The sequence below is a fragment of the Rhynchophorus ferrugineus genome, unplaced genomic scaffold, assembly GCF_030347505.1.
Source record: "Rhynchophorus ferrugineus isolate W39M unplaced genomic scaffold, kcgeb_rfMv2 rfM1, whole genome shotgun sequence".
In the NCBI taxonomy this organism is placed as follows: domain Eukaryota; kingdom Metazoa; phylum Arthropoda; class Insecta; order Coleoptera; family Curculionidae; genus Rhynchophorus; species Rhynchophorus ferrugineus.
The window spans coordinates 61,180,227-61,201,877 of NW_027472580.1; the positions used below are offsets into that span (position 1 = coordinate 61,180,227).

The window sequence follows — 21,651 nt, forward strand, 5'->3', positions numbered from 1 at the left end:
ATCGTTATCGTATTTTAAGAACATTTAGAATGTAACTAATATAATAAAGTATAGAAAGAATAAAACAATCGAACAAATTAATCAATTGGAGCATTTATCTAATAGTTGATATTAGTTGTTGATAATATCATTTATTTATCAAAATGTATCATGTATCATAAGTGTGTGTTGCACCATTAAATAATCATTAAACATAAAATTCTTAGAAGCTGATATATTAATGTATTTTATTATTTATCATAATACAAACAACACATGAAACTATTTATTTATATTACATTTATATTATCAAATTATTGCGGTAAGACGCCAAAATCTACTAACTATAAAATTAGTAAATAATAACACATTCAGTACGAAAAAATGCTTCCAAATATGTTTTTCTTTTACATTACAGTTTAAACCATCCTATAAGTGTTTACAAAACACATTTAATGATATAACATTTTTTAAGATAATTAATTATTTCCTTCTATGACTCAGTTTTGCCTCAAACAAGCTCACTATTTAGATTGTTTTCTGTTTCCGGCAAGCTGTCATGAACTGATGTTTGAAAATCATTTTCTATTAATCTCTTAATTTTTCTTTATTAAACAGAAAGAAAATTTTTTACTACTAAATGCTTTTTTAGTTTTTAAAATCACAAAATCAATCTATCCAATTAAAGCACCCACAGTTTGTTACGAAATTGTTACCACATAATTGTTACGAAAAGCTACAAAAAGTCCGGTATAATGCCTCATAAAAATCTTTATTTCGAAATTAGTAAAAATGTTTTATAATATTTTATCTACTTTATAAAAAGATCTATTTTTCGTTTTTATAAAACTTATATTGTTATGCATAACATAAAAAGTTCCTTAAAAAAGTCTTTTGAATAGGTCACATTTTTTGTAATTGTAACAAATACTATTTCAAAATAGTCAAGAGCATAAAAAGGAAGAGTATTTGCTGAAAAGGTCCTTCATTTAGTCTTACTTAATATATTAATATCAATTTAAAACCCAACAAACACCGCAAAATAATCAACCAACGTTATTTCTATGAATATAAATTAGTAATTCGATGTATTAAGTTTAAATACTAATGCTTATATGTCACGCCCTTCCTACCATCCCTGGGGTATAAACTAACCATCCCACGACCAAAACAAGTGAAACAATTCATTGAAAATCGTTCATATTGTTTACTACAGTCTGACACTTTTATCTACCCATTATCAGAGCTGTGCCACAGCAGTCTGGTTTGGACTCACTGAAACCATGACCATATATGGAGTTAAAACATTTCATTGGAGATGATGAAGGCCGATAGATAAGTAATATATATATTTTATCTTTGTAGCTATTTCAGCATTTTTCGCAGTTGCACACGTAATAAACATAAATAAGTTCGTTATTTATTTTGAGTATTTTTTTAAAAAAATACATGTTACTAATTAATTAAGAGCTATTAATTTAAATTTTATGTTATAATTAAGATTAGGTATGTTTAAAACGTTATATTGCAAACTTATTTCATAGATAAAAAAGTAGTTTTAATTTAATCTAAATTAAAAATAAATAAAAAATATAAATATATAAATTACTTCTGTAAATCTTATATATAGTATTTATAATTTGCTACTAAAGTAATATATTTGATCTTAGGTCAAGTTGGAGGTATCTTCCTACTAACCAGTACGGTTATTTTGATTTTGAGTCTGATCTGCTCCGCATCCTGTCTAATCTGATGTATTTCTTGATAAATATTTCCTTGAATTGGATCAGAGCTTTTGGATTATTGACTACATTTGAGGTATTCCCATAATAAGAAATCGACAGGGTACAGATACCAGGTTCCATGGTAATCGTTTAATAATCAGGTATATGCTACACGATAAATAAATTAAGGTTATTTTTTAATCTATGTAAAAGTATTATTTACTATTTAATAAATATAACCAATTATTATTAACGTTTTCAATTAAATATAATTAAAACGTTATCACATAAACATAATAATATTTAATCTATTTGTAAATGTTATAAAATATAATAATAAAGTAAATCTTCTAATTCGGCGCTCTAACCACTTTCATAGTCAAACAACCGGGCCCATATTGGTTAGGCATGTCGATCGTCCTATGTTAAAATATAAGGCTTAACTTACACATATGGATCTCAATTTAATGCTGTTTATGTATGGATGTTTTTTTTTATTTGGATCTTTATACGGAAAATATACAAAGCCATAATAGTTACTGTATTCTTATCAAGTTAAATGCTGGTTCCAGTAGTTCTTAGTGTTTTGAATCCATTCTTTTATGGCTTTAAAAATACTCACGTGCAATGTTATGACATCAAAAGTAAACTAATTTTATATTTAGTTGCTTTGATGTTTTCTCTGATTTTAAAAGATACATTTTAAATATTTGGGGTAATAAAAAATATGATTACATTTGTAAATTGAATATAGTAAAAATGCTCATTTATTCTACCAAGATAATTTTTATTATAATTACGAGAAGCTTTGATATTTAGTAAAATATGTGATAAGGTTTTCGCAATTTTTTTTGCACTGTATGAGCAATAGGTACTTAAGTGTTCTCGGTATGGATTAATACATATTTTAAACTTGTTTTTGATATATATTTTATATATTTTAAAGTCTCCTTCTACCAACGAGGATTTATCTGAACTGGGCCCTGTTTTACGTAGGCTCCTAACCACGGGCTTCGCCATTAAGCCTACAGACTGGCGAGTGATCAACATTGAAATCATCCCAGAAGGCATCTGGTCTTACACAGCCTGGTTACTGGCGTGACTGGAATCATTTTCCTTGGATTTTACACTCTTACCCAGGATGAACACAAATATAAAACAATCCACAAACATAAATTCACGACCATGCCCTAGCAGGATTCGAACCGACTATCGCAACAGTAGGTGGGCCGTCCTGTCGCATTAACCACTGCGACAACCAAGCCGGCTTAATATTCAAATGGTAAAATGCGAGACGTTAGTGAGTTATACTACTTTTTGAATTATTAAATTGAGTTATTATTTTTGGACTACGCCAAATAACAAAAGGATTACATTTATTAAAAAATGTTTTCATCTTTGGCCAGTTTAATATAAAAGTATTTATATATGTTCATATATTTATGTTTAATATTTAAATGTTTAAATTTAATATCTAAAACATTTTGACTTTTCGTGTTAAAACAAAAACAAGTAAGATCTCAAAATTAATTTAAGTTATCCATTTTGAGAAATCATTAAATAAATAAATGAGAGTTGGAAGGTTCTGGATAATTTATTTAGAAATGTCAAAAATTCTTGAAAGCTAAGGCGATCCCATTTAAATCAAACAAAAACCATTGTCAACCAAACTAAGCCGGAGAAAAGAGAATTAAATATAGCGTGGGTATAAAAGAACGCGTTTAATGCGTGGGGTATATAAAAGAAAGGGCTGTCGTTCGAAGAATACATAATCTAAAATTATATTAGGGAGACTGATTCTCGAATATCGTGCCGTTTAAAATAAGAAAATATTCAAGTTGGTACTGTCGTTAAAATACCATTTTAAAATAATATTCTAGTTTACTAATAAGGTAGGTCAAGATATATGGTCTATTTTTAATATAGCATATATATATTACAATTAATCATCAATATACATAAATATAATTTTAATAATATAGTTTTTGTATAAGAATGCTGAGAAAATATCTACAGTTCATTAATTTTGAAAAAATATTTTAGTCTCCTTTTCACCAACTAGGGTTTATCTGGAGTGAATCTACTGATTAACGTAGGCTCCAAACCACGGTTTTCGGCATTAAGCCCATCAACTGGCGAGTAACCAACTTAGAGATCATCTCGGAAGTGATCTGGTCTGACACGGCTTGTTTACTGTCGTGGCTAGAATGATTTTCCTTGTCGGATTTTGTATTTTTGACAACACAGGTATAAATATTTATAAACGTAAACTCACAACAATTTCCCTGCAGGACTGAAACTCATGATCACAAAAGGGCGTGCTCTCGCTTTGACCGCTGCTCTATCCAATCTATCTATAACTAATATGGATACATCAATAAAATTTTAAAGCGATATTTTTGGAATAAGAAACGCACATATTACAGTTTATTAGTTGAATTTACTTACTGTTAAGGCTTTAAAATGTACTGTATATTAATTTATGCAGTTTAGTAAATGAAATTAACAATTTAGGAAACAGTGTGAAAGAGAACTTTTTCTTTCAGATATAATAGCGGTTTCAAAATTCTAATATTCTGTTGATCCAATTATGTTACGTATTATTAGCTAGTGATAGTAATTTATTTTTCCAGATATTCATTTATATTTCGATGTTTTCCGCTTTTATGAAGTGGGCAAGTAAACTTTAAATGTTGGTATTTTCGAAGTAATGAGTTTGGCAAGAAAGATTTCTTTTGGATTTTCTTTCGGATTTATTAATGTAACTTTCAGACATATTGTACATGAGTTGTTTTGATTGATGATCTCTTGCCACTTTATTGGTAAATCCATAATTCCCTTATTGTAAAGCTAATATGTTTTTGGACAAAAAACTGAATCAAGTGCTAAATATAAGCCTCTTTTGATACCAGCTTTACACAATTATGAAAATACTTCTATAAATGTTGTCGGATGAGGAAAGGTCAGCGCTATATAGGTTGACATCATTAAAGATACGTGTGGTCTAGCATTGCCCTGATAGTTTAGTGTTGCCGGATTACAGATTTTTTAATTTCCTGCTTGAATCGCATTAATTCTTTACAGGACAGAGTCGAATTAATGGCTTGGCCAGATTCCATCAACTTCTGATGAATTTGTAATCCTATTGAACACTTAGCATCACCTAATACAACTTGATGCAATTCATAGATGGACAACTTTAGATGTAAAAATTTTACAAATATCAAACAAAACACCAGAGTAAAATTATCAAACAAAGCATTAAGCACCAGAACCTAATAAAAATGTGCTATATAAACTGCATCAGCAAGTTAAAAGGAAAATTCGTAATGCAAAGAATATTTTCTGAATTTTCTCTCATCCTCATCTTTTCATTTTCTCTTTGAAGGCTGTGAAAATATACAGACGATCAAAATACAAAAACCTGCCGACAAACAAGAAGGCGGAATTATTTACTGAATGCTTAGAAAATACTTTCCAAACTCGCCTTTCTGACTGATGTGATACCTAATCTAAATAGAATTAAATCCAAATAAAAATGAATATAGAGTTATAAATTCAATAAATAAACCCACCCAACTAAAAAGGCTATTGTTAACGCAATTCAGAAAAATTTTAGTAACAGAAAGTTATGATCTAATGGCATATTAGAAATCACTCATTCAGGTAAATGACAATAAATAAATGATTAATAATCAGACTTTAATATATATCCGGTTAGTTACCTTATTTTAACCATTTACACAGAAAAAGATATTTTTTTTGTATTGAAACCTAATTGATAACACCACAAAAATGATCAAAATATCTGGTTTACTAATGATTTAGGTATTAGTTTCCTGCAGTCTGACAGATAACAAAATAAAGGGTAATACCCACAGTAAATTACATTTGACGAGAACAAATAACGTAACACTCATATGTTACTCATTATTTATTTAATAGAGATGAAAATAAATAAATAACTTTTAAATAATATAATGAAATAATAAATGATATAAATTTTGTATTACAAACTTTGTAAATAAACAAACTGTTTTGGTACATATGTAAGTAAATGAAAATGGGGGAAACTTTTTCATTGATCAAAAACCGGAATATTAAGTCGTGAAACGGTGAGATCGGAGTTACTGAAGGTTTGCTTCTAGGCCTTGTTGTTGTCTATCTAATCTTAATTGTCGACGTCATCGTACTTTTAAATTTTCCAGAACAATTGAACAATGAACGAAATGCGAAGTATGTTGATTCTAGATTACTTGAGTTAGTTTCTTCGGTGAATTAATGGAAGTTAAAGGGTTTGTACAAAGAAATGCAATACCTAATATTTCGTAATAACTTCTCAGAATATGTTTTCACTAAGCTTGCGACTGTAGGTTCTCGGTGCCCTTGGCAGTTTAACAAAGCTTTAGATTCCCTGTTTAATTATAGCGTAAGTCTCCTATGAATAGAAATACTTTTCAAAGCGTTACACAAGAGTAATCAATGGGAATCAGGGAGATTGTAATAGAGCGACTAATCACCGTTATTAATATCTTTAATCGTTGATTTCCTGTTTAAGAATATCAGCAGAAGATAGTAATACACTTCAATTGGAATAGTTTGTATGCTCATACTCATTGTTATTAAAACAATAACAGATTCCGAAATTTTTACAGCCTAACACACTCGATTACAGAATATGAAACAACTTAACAGCTTGTATCGGACAGTAAAATTAATTGTAGAGAACTCTTCTGGATGTTTTAGGTTTAACATATTGCTTAACATAAAAATTAAATGGAATAAAGAAAGTCTATCCTCTATAATTTGACTAAACATTAGCATTATGAGATAAGCGGTAAAACAATTAATCTCGCTAGTTCTAAACAGAACATGTTTCAGTGTATTAAAATTGTCTGCTGAAGGTCATCGAATGCTATGTAAAGTTTGCGGTAACCGTAAAAACTGGTGATTTTGACAGCGAAGACAAAGAGCATTCTGGACAGGCAAAAACATCTGAAGACGAGGATTTGAATGAAATGAAACTCGATGAAAATATCAATGGTGATAGCTATCGATTACAACTAATGCAATTAGCCGATCATTGCGTGAAATACGGCCGGAAAAGGAGCAAAGACACAACAATGTTATTCTTCAGTATGACAGCGCTCGACCACATGTTCGAAACCTGTATAAATCTATTCGGAAACATTAAAATGGGAAGTGCTACCCCACCTGCTATATTCTCCAGACTTTGCTCCTACTAATTACTAGGTGTTCTAATACATTAGTGTGAGCAGCGCTTTACTTCCTATGAAGATACCAAAAAATATGTCGATTAGTTGATAGCCTCAAAAGGTACATTGTTCATTCGAAATAGAATCTGTAAATAGCATAAATAGGAAAAAGTAGCGGCTATTGATGGACAATACTAAAACTAATTTATAGACCTATTACGTACGTAGTACAAACAAGTAACTGCATACATATATATGAAAAGTATATTTAGGCATTATTTTAAACATCATTTATATTTTTACAAACAGAGAACTTCCACAAGAGATAAATTTAATAATATATAATACTATTAGTGATTAAAAAACTCAAGATATTTGTCGTAGGTTTTATGTAAAACAAAAACTTGAATATGTAATACGTTGGAATTTTCTATGACTCACAGAAATATTTTGATATTTTGTATATTTTGATTGCGATAAATAATTACTCAGAGATAATTTTTCAGTTCATTTTGTTTTTATAAATGTTATATCAAAAATTAAACTAACGTTTTCATAAAATATTTGTATAAACCATTAAAAACACCAGTGATAATAAATGACCGGATGTCTTTACTATAGACATCCTGTAAGATAGTCCTTTTTTAAATACGACAACAACAACTACGATAACAAAAGACAAGTAACACTATACTGTTAAAAAGCTTCCTAGAAATATTATTTTTTTAAATATAATAGCTAAAAAAGTAATAAAAACGTAGACAATTTTATGCATCAAAATAATGGAAGGTTAAAAATTATTTGATCTATAGATTCTTTGTAACTTTATCATTTTTTTTGGTGAGATGTGAATTACTATATGGCATATTAATTTTTAACTATTAGTGAAACTGGCTCACGACCAATAATCTAATGACTGCCCAACCTAAAAATATATGACAATCAAGATCAATCGCATACCGACACATCCAATATTGCCAATGTTAATAAAAAAGTACATATTTTTATTGATAAAATTGTTGTCTAAATCGGCAAAATATAGTTAAAATTCTAATAATAAAACAAAATATCCGATATTTCGAACAAGACGAGATATATACTGTCCACCAAGATACAAAATAATACAACAATACAGAGATTTATTTGTAAAATTAGGCCCAAGATTTATTATTGAAGCGGATTTTGATGGATTGGACCAGAGATGCTGTCGACAAAATAATATTTAAACAATAAAGCCCGGAACCAAACAAAGATTATTCATAGCGAATAAAAGCAACTCGGACATTTAAAAGACCAATTATTAGGGTACCATCTGGTAAAAATTATCAAAATGAATGGGTTCGACGCAACGATGAAAAAGCTAAATTATTCGCAAAACATTTAGCTAACGTATTCCAACCGAATGATATAGAATTCATAATAGATATAAGTCCTGTTTATCAGCACGTTACATCATAAAATCTGATTTTGATTTCTCCAATCGAAGTTGCCACAAAAATTGACCAGAATCTCAATCCTAAAAAGGCTCCTGGAGTTGATGATATTTCACCTGGGTTATTAAAAGAGCTGCTACGAAAAGTAATAATCATGTTGAGATATGAAATGAATGCCAGTTTGAGACTGAACAATGTTCCGAGGTGTCTTAAGGTTGCTCGAATAACTATACCTAACTTTAAAACCTGACAAACTAGCAGAACAAGTTGAATCTTGCAGACCTATTTCGCTGCTACCTGCGATATCAAAATTATTTAAAATTATTTGCTAAATCACAGCAACGTGGAAGCAAAACAGCTGCTGGACAACATGCAAATAATCAGAAGATTGAAGCGAATCAAACCACACGAACTTGTTTAGGTATAATTGTATTTTTAACTTCAGCGTAAGTAGTTTTAGTAGATTAGTTTTATTTTAATTTCGGAAATACATACTAACTACTGCAGCTCTTGGAGAACACTGAACTAGATCGCCGTCCCAAGAAAATCAAACTTGTAAACGTGTGATCTTGTAATTATATATTAGTAATAAAATTATTTTTTTTATTAATTACATCTTACATTAGATATGCTTTAATAATTAATGTATTACTACTGTTCTGCTGTACTTGCATTAATACACAAGCAAGACGAGTACGGGATTAATACATCACTATGCATTTCCATTCACAATATTTTCCAGGATTTTATTCTGAAATACTTGTGTTATGTTGATATGACTTTTCGCAGAATATTTCCAAAAATGAGTTTCATATAGGTTGTAGTATTTACTTGTACATCAGCAAGTTATGCCCGGATAATATAGATTTTCTTCCAAATAACCAATACATTTTCTGTGTTTTAATTCGAGTTTTTTTCTTGTGTTTATATCCATCCAAGTAAGTTTTGCATCTATATTTATCCCATATGGGATAATAGCATTATTATATTGATTGGTATGTGAACAGTTAGGTTGTAAGTGAATTCAATATACACTTGTTTACATTCGTTGGCTCTTATTCTTCATGTCTCTGTCTACTTATTTATATTATCACCTGCGTGTTGCAGTTTTCTGCTTGTTTCGTAGCTTCGTAGCAAGTGCCCTGCAAACACACTTAAAATACTGCATTATGGTGTTCTGTTTCTTTCACTGTTAAGTAAGCTTTTTCTTGTTCAACTCTATATATCCTGACTGAGATTTAGGAATTTAAGAGTTCAACGTATTGCTTTGGTAACATTTTATAGAGTTTATACGTGAGGTTTTATGCTAGACTTTGTCAATGACTTGGGCTACGTCGAAGAATATAGCAAGCAAGCTTATTTCTCCCCGTATGCTGTTTCAATAATGTCTGTGATATTATGTATCTAGTTAATTGTTGATTGTTTGCTCATAAAACCAAGGTGATGTGCAGGTATTAGATTTTTTTCTACTTATGATTGGTTTGAACCTTTTTAATAAGAGTCTTTCAAATACTTGATTTTACTTTAATAAGATTTTACTTCATTTCATAGCTTTACAGGTTTCGAAATCGAATAACTTTAGCCTTTCTCCAACATTGGCGTTCAGGAAGTATTCCCCAGTATTCACAGAGAATTCACCCTTTCCTTGTAATCTGGTAAATCTCGCAGATAACATAGTTATTTATAGATTTTTTTTATTTGTAATATTTTATTTATTTTTAACCTTTATGTTTTATCGTAAAACCTATTTTTATTTTTTAAGTTTAGTTGTTCAATTGTCTTGGGTTGTATATTCAGCTGAATGCGATTGTCGAGGTCTTATTATTATTTTTGTTGTTGGGTTTTGTTCTTTTTTATTATGTTTTCATTTAGAATCACAGATACATGGTCTGAGCTTAGGTCAACATTTTCTTTTATTACCATATAATATGTATGTCTATGAACAAGTCTAAGAGGTCTGGATGATTATTTAGATAATTGCGTATTATTGACCTAATGTTGGCTTTGCTGTTGACATGTAGTAACATCCTAGTTTAGCAGATGCTTTATAGAACTCCAGCGCTCTAGCTCAAATTATCTAAGATACTTAAAGTTTCTATTAAATTTCTTTCGATTAACTAAAGAGCAATTTAACAATCTCCCATAAAATGGTGAACCTAAAAAGACTCATGGTGGAGAAAACTATTACAATTGGTTATAAAAATAGTTGAACACTATATTAACCATATATCGCTTTGAGTGTTGCTTCTTTTAGTCAATGCTATTTAGACATCACTTCTTAAAATATTAGTTTTATGAAAAAGTAAAAAAATGGTTATAGATAGACTTGTTTCTGAAAAAAAACACCTACATTTTTTTTCATTATCGACTGTTGCAAGACAAGGTTGTATATAGTAATGAACTTTGATATACTTAATACTTTGATGGGTATAAAAGCCCTCTATAAAAGGTATCTCCTTATTGTATACCATACTTAAAAATATTATCGTACACTTATATTACATTAATAATTTACACTTAAAAAATAGTGCTAGACTAAGGAAGTTTAAAATTTTCATTTTCTGGGAATAACGATTTACTAATATATTAAGTATGCATCTTACAAAAAAATATTTGGTGTAAATAACAAATTCTTTGAATTTACTTTTGCAGATAACAATAAAGTACACCCACTGACCTTAATAATGCAAATTAACATGTACCAAACAACTTGCCATATTAAGATCTATGATAATCTATGCTTTAATCTACCAGTTTTAAATTAATTCAATGTTAAACATTGATCTTAATTTATCCATGGATTTGTGACAGTTATTAGCTACTAAATATTATAATACAGTCGTATTACAAACTACTTATTTATTTGATAAACATACAAGGATACAACTACAATTGATTTGGTGACTATCAACTTTATATTTACTTTTTCTATTAATATGCCATTTTTCAATAACAGAGAAGATTCAATATATTTGCATCATTTTATCTGTTAGTATTATATCTAAGTGTAATGCAGTAGTTAAAACTTATTAGCTAAGATTAATAAACATTGACTTTATTGACTGATTTAGTTTACTCAAGTCAACTTTTAATCATTTATCTTATCTTTGGTAATGTCTCGTATGTTGTCATCAGTTAATTATGAAAATGTATGTACGTGGATTTTAATCACATCGTCCTGTTCGATTCATTAGTAATAGATCTGAAGTACCATAAAAAATCTATACGGTTCCAACATTATGATACAATGCAAACAATAATATGAAATATATACTGATTGCGGAGACTAGCCCCGGAGTGGCAAGTTATAGGTTATGTGGGACTGCCTCCGGACACACTAAACCGAAACCCCCTCACAGTTGAGTTCTGTGGGTCGCTACTGCTACTGCATTAAATTTGAAGATTTGGTATCCGCCAACCGGGCAGCCGTTATTGGGCACGAGGACTCGGCGAAAAAACAGATAGTGAAACTAACTACAGATTCGCGAACTTGATGAGATGAGAAGTCTGCTAGAAGGGCAGATCAGAGAAGATAGCAGGTTTGATATACACAAAACTTTCTGGATTTGGGAATACTAACCGAACCGTCAGTCGAAGTGGAGACTTAGGTACGTGACGTTATCCAACCATGGAATTGTTGCGGTATCGATCTTAAGTTGCGAGACGTGCAGTGTGTAAACCTTCTTATGGAAAATGATGGTCTGGGTTTTCAGGGGATTGATTTGCAACCTCCAGAATTTCAACCACTTGACTGCATGATCAAGCTGCTTCTGTAAACGTTCTTGAATTGTAACCTCGAACTTGGAGGCCGTCAAGAAAGCAGTATCGTCAGCGTAAAACGCGATGTCAATATACTCTTTTCCCGGTAGATCTGAAATAAATAAATTAAATAAGGCTGGGGCCAGCGGGGAATCTTCAAGTACTCCAGCATCGATTTGTTTTTGACTGGAAAGTGGTTTCCTGATCTTGACCTGGAAATATATGTCCGATAGGTAGGACTTGATGAGAGCGGTTATGTCTTCTGGGAGGCCCAACCACACGCACTTTGCGATCAGACCTTCGAGCCAGACCTTGTCAAAGGCTTTGATTAGGTCCAGAAGGGCTGCTCGAAGGTTTTACGTTAATCAAGAACGTGATGGATGTGTGCGGCCAGATCGGTAGCCTGATGGACGGATGAGTAGTGAGCACAAAAACCGAATTGTTCATCAGGAATGATGTTGTTTTTTGTGAAAGAGTGAAGAGCGTAGAGTATTGCCCCCTCAGCAAGCTTCAAAATGGCACTGAGAAGGCTGATGGGCCTGTAGTCATATGGAGATGATTGTGCTCCGTTCTTTAGAATAACCACTATATGTGCTTGTTTCCAAGACGCCGGGAAATGTTGCAGCCTCAAGAAATTAATGGTACAATGTCTCCATATTTCTTTACCGAATATTTCCTTGGTTTCGGTGAAGGTTTAAGCACAAGAAATAATGATTATTTACCACAAAAAAAATACTTTTTCCCATTGTTGTTCAATTTGAAAGGTTGTCAATGCTGTCAATGGATATCAAGCACAAATTAAAATGTAGCTTACAGTAGTCGATTAATATATGAAAATTGAGCACTGCAGCGATACATTCAGATTTACTGTTCGGGAAATTAAAAAAACCACTGACTTATCATATATCACGATAACTATTTTAAGAGGTATTCTAATCTAAAGGTATATATTTTAGGTATATTAAATGGTGCGAGGGAAATCATAAAATAATAATATTTTTACTATCCAATTTTTATTAGACTTTTATTAATATTTAAAGAATCAATAAAATAAAAGGTGAAAAAATTAAAAATCCAAAAAGTTACAGGCTGATGCAGTGGGTGGGTCTTAAAAAATGGCGCGCCTTCATTGGCACCATTACAAACCTAGTAATCTGAAACAAAAAAGACAATTTTTAATTTAGAGAAGTGCTGCTATCGTACAACATAACACATTTTTTTGTACGAAACAGTTAATTCCGAAAAACAACGAACATTTTTCAATATTTTCTAAAGTTAAAAAGAATAGGAAAGATCCAAATTTTGTTATCGTTTTACTTTGTATGATAGAAGTCTATAAGAAAAATAAAAAAATATCTTACCAAATTTCCAGTAATTCGCTTCAGAAAGACTTAATATGTGTGAAGCGTTTCTAAAAATGTAATTTCAGAAAAATGCGTTTAAAGTTTCGGCTAAAGTTAAATGGGTTTATATGCCGCGTCACTAAAATGGCTTTATTTCCGAAAATAATTTAAATTTTGAAAAATCCTGTTACAATATTTTTAAAGAATTGAGCTTTCAAGATATGGAAAAAACGATTTTTCGTTTCTAGACGAAATATGCAATAGACCTTTTATAAATCACCCCTTTAACAAAGTATTTTTTCATCATGAAAATATATCGGTTCATACGTTCAAATTGATCAAGTCTACGAATTATTTGACGCTGCTGCATTATTGTTTCCAAATTTGAAAAAAATATAATTCTTGCAAAATGTTAAAAAAACAATTTATATTGCTAAAAAGAATTATAACGGGAAGTAAATAATACATATTATATTTTATATAAATGTATTTGTTACAATGATAACATAACTCTATTTACATGATTTACCAACATATTCACGACTCATTTTTATGATTTACAAGTTTATCGAACAATTCTATATTTTTCATGCATGTCTTATCAATTAATCCATATCTGAAATGTTTGATGCGTTATTTAATAATGTGCAGGAACATATTACCAAATATAGCCTGATCTTCAAATTTAAAATTACTCATACTATACAACTTTATCGGTTTAGGTTTATTGCTAAGAGACAATAATTCAGAATAATACAATTACAATGAAATACAATGAAGCTTATAAGTTAATGGACAGCTGGGGAATAATAAAAGTATGTTATATATTCTACAAATACAAGGGGAGTTAATTAAAACAATTAATGAATAAATTAAATGTGTCTTAAGTGAATTATGTTTACTAAAAAGGTCATAAATAATTTATAATAAAAGTGGAAACTAATTTTTAGGGTCTTACAATAGATATTTTAATTTAGTCAAGAACCAATAGTTTTCCATTTCATTTTTACAAAATTACTTTACAGAATTTATTCATAATGTATTACAGATCCTTGCGAAGTTTTAATGATTAAAACCTGGTTATGGTTATAGTTAAATCAAATGACTTAGGGTTGATATGATAACAATATTGACTTCCTACGGATATACTCTTCATTGGATTTGATGATTGAGGTAGTCTCGTTGAACGAAGAAGTAATTGGCTAACATATATTTCTTTTAAGGCTCTTTCTGTTGTGGATAAATAAATCTAAAACAATATTTTTAAGGGCATTCTTACAGTGCTTTTAATATATTGACCAATAAGATTAGATCCGTTTTACTTTATATTAGGCTTACAAATTAGTAGCATTTAGGATTTTTTTTAATCTGAATTTTCATTGCGAAACATCGGCACAATCTATTTTATTCAAAGTATTTTTCATTCATAATAGCTACATTTCCTATCTTTTAGGCAATTTACGGATTCCATTTCGTATGTACTATGTATGAACAGAAGAATCAAGATCTGAAGAATGTAGCTGGTGGGGTAGTACTTCCCATTTTAATATTTTCAAATAGGTTTTCATGGTCTTGCTTGGCTCAATCACATCAGTTGTAGTCGATAGCAATTCCCATGGATGGTTTGAGTAATGACTTAAAATCTTAGCCTTCAAATTTTTTGGCTGACCAAAATGCCCTTTGTCTTCGATGTTAAAATCACCACTTTTAAAACCTCGAAACCATTATTTACATGTTGAAATCATTGGAGAGTGGTTACGATCAACTTCACATAACATAGGAGTATCTTCACCGTCTTTTTCTTCAAATTGAAGTAAAAAAGAAAAACTTCTCATGCGATTTATTCGGTAGAAATTCAGATATTTTACAAATTAACATTTACAAATGTACCCGATACGATTTAATATACAGTAACACAATCTGTTGTAAATAGTTTAAAATTAATATATATGTTTGATATATTAAACAGAAAAAGAATACAAACATGTAACTGAAAATAGTTTGTAACTAATAAAAAATAATAATTCTTGTGTTATCTGGTATATTTTCTATTGTTATATCAATATCTAATAATGACCTGTATATAGCAATTTTATGCTAATTAAGATGATAAACAGACTCACTAATGAAATATGCTGGTTAATTTCAATATGCCAGCGCCGCATTATGACGTGTAAATTAACGGAGGCAGTCGTTAGATGAGCAAAGACTTAAGAATTATGCGTTTTTGGGTTAATAAATGGTCTAGTGAGCAATAAACACATGTGCTTCGTACATTTTATAGTCAAATTAAATCGAATTAATCTGTTTGTAGTAAGATAATTAACGAATAACGTAAATATCGCAAACGTCGACGAACTATGTATAATTTAAAATATAATTACATTTTGCACAGAATAAATTATTTAATAATCATTACGTTATATATAATTTTATATTCTTTTCTGTCATTGTGTATGTCATTGAACTCCTCCTAGACGGTTGGACCGATTTTGATGGAATTTTTGTGAATTCGAGTATGGTTTAGATTCACAATTGGACGGTAGGTGGCTGCGATAAGATTCCAGAATTTATTTTTGAAATGTTTTCAATTATGAAAATATTTTTTATATTATTTAATTAATATATTGTTACTAGTCGTTTCCGTCTAACCTACAATTTGTCTTTATGCTAACTTAAATCTAGGTATATAACTAGGAGGACCCATCGGCCCTAACTCACTCTCTAGTGAAATAATGCTTATACATGTCACTGCTGAATTTTTTAATATATACACCTCACTAGACAACAATACACCAGATCATATGGTTTGATTCTTTTGAATCTGTGTCCTGTTCTGGTGGTATCCAAAAGCTGCAATATTTCAATATTAGTATGAGAATGGAGTCTTTCCTCATGCTCCCTTGCAATTCTTTTGATTTCTTGACTGACTGTGGGTATCTGAAGGTCTCGATGCAGGTAATCAGTCCTATAGTATTTGGGTGCACCCACAATACCTCTAAGGACTTTGTTTTAAAAAATTTGTGTTTTATTAATGTTACTCTTTACAGAACATCCCCATAATTGAAATCCGTATGTCCATATAGGTTTCAATATTTGCTTATATAATAGCAATTTATTATGTACTGATAATTGCGATTTTCTTCCAATTAGCCAGTACATTTTCCTATATTTCAATTCCAGTTCTTTTCTTTTTTTTTATATGTTCCTTCCAGCGAAGTTTTGCATCGAGATTCATTCCGAGATATTTAGCGTTGTTGCTATATGGAATGATAGTGTTATTTAATGTTATTGGTGCTTGTACGGCCTGTTTATAGGTGAACTGCGCATGTACTATTAACTTTCATTAATTCTTATTTTACAAGCTTGTGAAAAATTATTTATATTGTCACTAGCCTGTTGTAATTTTCGTGAGGCTTCTTCACTATTGTCTCCGACAGCTATAATAGCAGTATCATCAGCAAATGTTACCATCGTGATATTTTCCATTTGTGGTATATTACAAGTGTAAAGTAGATAAAGCATTGGTCCCAGTACACTTCCTATAAAAATATATGATAACTAAATCACTATTAGAACGTTATTGTGGTCATCTAATAGTATTTGCCTTATTGTCGAAATAAATTATTCCATCGAAAAAACCAATGTTCAGACTGAACAACTACAATGTATACGCAATAATGTTTAACTATGACAATTTCTGATATAAAACAAACCGGCTGAACTAATATGTACTAATTGTACTTAATTAACTTATGCTCAAATTAGTTCACTGTAACAAATCTCTCAAATGATTGTAATGAAGTTAGGCTCTATCTAACATGTTCTTTCTATTTCACTACCGAATTCTATATAAAAATCTCTATATAAATACTCTCTCTATACTGATACTCTTCACACTTCAAAGATTAAACTCAATTATCAAATAAATAAGAAGAAATAAATAAATAAGAAATGAGCTAGAAGGTCATCGATCAGAACAACACAGAGTTTGAAAAATATATAAATAAATTCGCTTTGTAAGATATGAAAATAACGAAATTACTATTTCTTCTACTCAGTATAAAGCTAATTTAGAAATATAAATTCAGAATGAATGGAAAGCTAATTAAAAGTAACTTTACTAAATAGTATTGTTCAGGGTCGCCTTACCTACATGTTCGGTGCTTGTTAATGTGATTTATGTTTGTTTCAGTGAAAACAAAACCGAATCAGTATACACGTACGACGATTTGATTCATAGAACCGAGGAATCACTTCAGATCGGATGACTAATAACCGCCTAGTAAAAATATTTATAATCGTAACAGCCAACGAGAGTGACTAACATCACCAAGTTCGGAACAATTACTAATGTCGTATTATGTAAATTCCTGCGAGAATTTCTGGACGTTTAACTTGAATCTGTCGATGACTGTACGCTGTTGTTGACATTTCGACATTAAATTATCGTGAAGATATTCGTCGGGAATTCAGCTAAATCGGATGTCGGTCGGAAGGCGCAACGGTTTCGAGACTGTCTTTTGTTTTCGATCGGATGGAACTAGACGAACTGAAACGCAAACCGTTGACCTACAATTACGCGATCGTTTTTTATTTCCTTTTTTGGTAACAACTAGACGCATCCTTTTACCTCGGGCCGTGAAAGTATCGAAATGAAATCAAATCGGAATTGGATAAATAAAAAATTCATATGTGAAACGATGCAGGTTTCTAAAAAATGTAAATGAACAATATTCAATTTGCGTTAATTACTTCCTTTTGTTTAAGCATATCTATCGATCTACTTAAGAAATAATGTTACTTATACGTTTTAGTAAATAAAATAACAATAAAATAATAACCGTCATAGAGTTATTAGACTTTTTGAATAGAAAAAAAAAACAATCAAGTTTTTATTATATTAGAAAGCTCCAACATAAGCAGCTCGCAGAACTGGCAAACATCATTAACTCCATCATGAGGCTGCAACACTCCCCGGCGTCTTGGAAACACGCACATATAGCGGTTATACCCAAGAAAGGGGCAAAATCATCTCCATCTGATTACAGGCCTATAGGCCTTCTCAGCGCCATTTTGAAGCTTGCCGAGAGGGCAATACTCTAAGCTCTCAACTCTTTCACAAAGGAAAACAACATCATACCAGATGAACAATTCGGCTTTCGCGCTCATCACTCATCCGTCCATCAGGCTACCCGTCTGGCCGCACACATCCATCATGCTCTTGACCAACGCAAAAAGCTTGGAGCAGTTCTTCTGGACCTAACCAAAGCCTTAGACAAGGTCTGGCACGATGGATTGATCGTAAAGTGCGTGCGGTTAGGCCTCCCAGAAGACCTAACCGCTCTCATCAAGTCCTATCTCTCGGACAGATCTTTCCAGGTCAAGATCAGGGAATCTCTTTCCAGTCGTAAACAAATCGATGCTGGCGTACCTCAAGGTTCCCCGCTGGCCCCAGCCTTATTTAACCTCTTTATTTTAGATCTGCCGAGAAAAGAGCACATTGACGTCGCGTTTTACACTGACGACACTGCTTTCTTCACGGCCGCTGGGTTCGAAGTTACAATTCATCAACGTTTACAGAAGCAGCTCGATCATGCGGTTAAGTGGCGCAAATTCTGGAGGTTGCAAATCAACCCCCTGAAAACCCAGGCCATCATTTTCCATAAGAAGCGTTACGCACTGCGCGTCTCGTAACTTAAGATCGACCGCAATAATTCCATGGCTGGATAACGTCGCGTACCTAGGTCTTCACTTCGACCGGCGGTTCGGTTGGCATTCCCAAATCCAGAAAGCAATCCAAAAAGGTTCGGGGATAGCAAACCTGCTATCTTCTCTGATCTGCCCTTCTAGCAGACTTCCCATTTCCATCAAATGCTTATTTTACAATATGTTAATTCGGTCCGTACTCCTCTACGGATCTAATGTCTACTTCAAGTTTATTACACCCAACCAGGTCAAACGGCTTCAAGTTTTCCAAAATAAGCTCCTCAGGAGAATATTAAACGCTCCATGGTTTGTCAGAAATTTGTAATAATCAAATTCATAGGGAAACTGACACTCCAGAAATCAAGCACTTCATATCTCGATCATTCCACAAACAACAACTCAGCTCAAGTTCTTCTGAAAACGCGCTTGTTCCCGAGCTGGTCGACATGCTGGGAGCTTAGCACCGCGTCACCGCCAAGCTCCCCCCCTTTTCCAGGCTGAAACGACCTCATCCGTCGCTACAGTCATAATTTTTGCCCCCATACAACAGTACCCAGTTGTGTGTTAACTCATGTTTGCGAATCAATAGAATCGCCGGGCCCTCGTGCCCAATAACGGCTGCCCGATCAGCGGGTGCCATATCCCCAAATTTAATGCAGTAGCGGTAGTGATCCACAGGGGTCAACTGTGAGGCGGTTTCGGTTTAGTGTATTGGTAAGCCCAGAGGCAGTCCCACATAACCCGGTCCAACTTGTCACTCCAGGGCAAGTCTCCACGACCAGGTATGCGTCATGCATTCCACCGCCTAGTTTTTAGACCAGAACAAAAAAAATTATATTAGATATTTGATATATATTTGCAATATCTTCTTTTCGTCGGAAGAAGCTTCTTTAACTCATATTTTGTCTAACTAGTTTGTTATTCTGGTGACGCTCATGATCCCGATCTTCCACATCTTCGGCGGTCCTCTTAATATTCGTCTAGCGAATGGTTTGCCGTCTCTCGTTATTTTGGCCACTCTGTTGTCTTCCATTTTGAAGATGTATTCATTCTAGAATCTTCTTCGTGTCCAGATGCATCTTACCAAGTCTTCCATGTTTCATTCCTTGCGAATAAGTCTGTTTCCTTTTAGGTCTCTTAGTCCACTTTCCGTGATTGTTCTTTATACTCTCATTTCGTTAGAGCCTACCGTTCTTTTGTTTCAGCTGTGACACACAGACCTTATAAATTCTTACTGAGGCACCCGCTATCCTAGCTGACTTATTAATATGGCTTCTCACATTGTTCTTGAGAGCTCCGTAAGATGGTATAGCTGTTCCCAGGTAGCTGTATTCTGACAGGACTCTTCAAGTTTTAAAATATCAGCCTCCAAATCATCTGTTGTCCATTTCTGTAGAATCAGGCCAAGACATCATTGCCTCACTTTGGCTAATAATGTGATACCAACAAAATTATGAGGATGTCGTGCCTATCTCTCCTGGAGAGAACACATAGAGGAGCTTAAATTTTGGTTTCTCCTAATACAATTCAGCATCTATCACTTATATAAGAAGAATTGGAACAAGAGAACACGCTGCCTTGAGAATAGCACTTGGAGCGTTTAAATTTAGTCCGATAACTAGCATGCAACGTCTCACTGTGAAACCACTTAAATCCAGTCATTGCCCAGATTGATGGCAGCTCTACAGTCACAGAGACTTATATGATCCCTGCCTCCAAATGACGAAAATGTTTCATCACAAAGATATCAGAAACAATAGATATACCTCCTATTATACAAAAGCGAGTATGTTTCACATCTGAGCCGCCGTTGACTATGTCCATTATCAAGACAGATTGGACATTAGCGGCTTCCAATAAGCAGAATTTAAATTCGTTAGTATGTCGGAAATTATTTCTTCAAATCTTGTCAGAGTACCTGAATTGTCAGGCAGTTTACACAGATGGCTTTAAATCTATAGGAGTAGACGCTGCAATACATCATCAGTTCGAAATAAACTCTATAGTCTGCTTTCTATTACCAATGTACTTACAGCTGAAATGTTCGCAATAAGGGAAGCTGTAAACATCATAATATCATTTAGTAATCATACTAAAACATGGCTTATATGGTCTGACTCGCGAAACATCAAGCTATCGATTATGTATAATTATGTAGGATTATCGATGATGTATTTTCCTCACATCCGTTAGTGGAGGATATCTTTGAATTGCACAATCAGATTATATCTCGAAGAAAAAACATCATATTCGTGTGGATCCTCAGCCATAAGAGCATACCCGCGCATGAATTGACATGTCAAGTAGTCAACAAATTGTAAACATTCTATAGATGGTAGAGTAGATGGCCTAGTGCAACTTGAATGGGACCTGCTGAAAGAGAAAAACAAGCTTTGGCCCATTAAAAAGACTTCTTTCCCTCTGCTACCTCTTTAAAGAATAAATATTTGTAAGTAATGGATTAAACAGGCTACTAACTGGTCATTGC

General features: G+C 32.2%; 1 protein-coding gene and 1 long non-coding RNA gene across 2 annotated transcripts in view; both read right to left on the reverse strand.

Moving 5' to 3' along the window:
• The window catches only part of LOC143200740 (uncharacterized), a 43,836-nt gene that overhangs the window by 5,575 nt on the left and 16,610 nt on the right, over positions 1-21,651 (reverse strand). The window lies entirely within an intron of this gene.
• On the reverse strand, positions 3,711-5,538 carry LOC143194063 (uncharacterized). The gene is made up of 3 exons (XR_013005176.1): positions 5,429-5,538; positions 3,979-4,063; positions 3,711-3,905 (listed from the first exon to the last, which is right to left on the reverse strand). It is a non-coding gene; the product is annotated as an uncharacterized LOC143194063 (long non-coding RNA).